The following is a 1,651-nucleotide window of genomic DNA, read 5'->3' on the forward strand; positions in this document are numbered from 1 at the left end:
ACTGGGGTAAGTGGCCCTTCTCTGGGTTGCTTTACTTCTTTAGCATTATGTAGAAATTACTTATTTTTGTTCACCCAGAAATTATGTGTATATCCAGCCTGGCACAAAGACATTCAACATATGCTCATTAGCTGAAGTAAGTGTAGACTCTACTGAGTGGACCCCAGGTGAATCCCTACAAACATTTGTCTTTAGCGCCTTCTTCCTCCTTCATAGCGTCCTTCAAGACCACCCTCAAGCATCCCTTGCCCCAATTCACTTTCAGTATCACTAATCAGTATAACTGAAAAATGACATTAGCTTAGAGTATGGGCGAGGACAAGGGACCGTCCCTCCCGGGGACTTATAGGGCGGGGGAAGCCTCCAAAAGCATCATCTGGGTCCATGGATTTGCTAAAGTCTAATCACTTCGACTGTGATTATATACCAGGGATTTGAGCTGAACTCTCTCCTCTGATATTCCTGGCATGGAGACAAGTGAGAGCAGAGCCTGAGAAATAGAAGCACACTGCAGTGTAGAAACATGTCCAAAAGGAGAGAACCATTTGGGAGAGGGAGAACAGGGGAGAAGTCAGGATTACAGGAAGGGCCAGGGTGTTTGCTCCTATTTAAGGCTTTAAAAAAAATTTTTTTTTTTAACTACTACATTAGCACTTCTGGAGGGTATTTAACGATGATATGCCCCCACCCACATTTATGCTCTAAGACACTATTTCTCTTTGCAAGAGTTTATTTGGCCAGGGGTGGACCAAAGCTAGGTCAGAGTCTCACCTTTGGGAGTTTGGAATGGAGACGGTCTCTCCATGTGGTAAGAACTATTGGCAACAGTAAAGCTGGGGTAGCCAGACTATACAATGTAGACCAGAGAGACAGAAATCGGAGATAAGAGTATTGATGTCTCTGCTGTCCTGGTGTCAGTTCCCTTCTGTCCGTCCTCAGATTCTGGTAACCTCCCCCTACCCTGTATCCTTAATATAATCCTCCTTTTCCCTTTCTGACTTCTAGTCATTGGGGTTGCTGTCACTTACAGTCAAAGAATCCTAACTAATACAACAGTGGTTCCCAAACTGTGTGCTGAGGCACCCTGGGGCACTGCATTACACTCATAGGGGTTCTTTGTTACTCTCTCACTTGGATAAAGTTGTTGTTATTTTTAACTCTTTCTTTCTCTGTGCTGTATGCTGTTTATGGGTGGAGAATGTTTGCTGACCACTAAGGAGATGAGGCTGGTTGAATAGACTGTCAGGTATAACTGAGGGGAGAAGCAGTGGTATTCAGGTTGGCCATCTGACCCTAAAGTCAGGAAAACAGGACAGCAGGTGGATCCGGGTATGAGAAGCAGAGCGCACCCACTAGTTTATACATTTTGGTAAGGGAATTCATCCTATGTCCACCAGCTGGGTGACGAGCAAATCTAACCAAGTATTCATCTTTAAGGTTATTTAAAAAGCAAAATCCTAATTATGTTGAATTTTTGGTGTGCAGCAGATGCAAATTAAAGAGCTTAAAATAAGAGGTAAATAACATGTTGACATATCTTGTGACCATAGTGGGAGAAAATGAATATGAAATTAATGAAAAAATCAACATTTATAAATCAAAAGGTTAAGCTTTGCTAAAACTCACTTTACAAAGAACATGCCACCAGGGG

The sequence above is a fragment of the Balaenoptera ricei genome, chromosome 10, assembly GCF_028023285.1.
Source record: "Balaenoptera ricei isolate mBalRic1 chromosome 10, mBalRic1.hap2, whole genome shotgun sequence".
In the NCBI taxonomy this organism is placed as follows: Eukaryota; Metazoa; Chordata; class Mammalia; order Artiodactyla; family Balaenopteridae; genus Balaenoptera; species Balaenoptera ricei.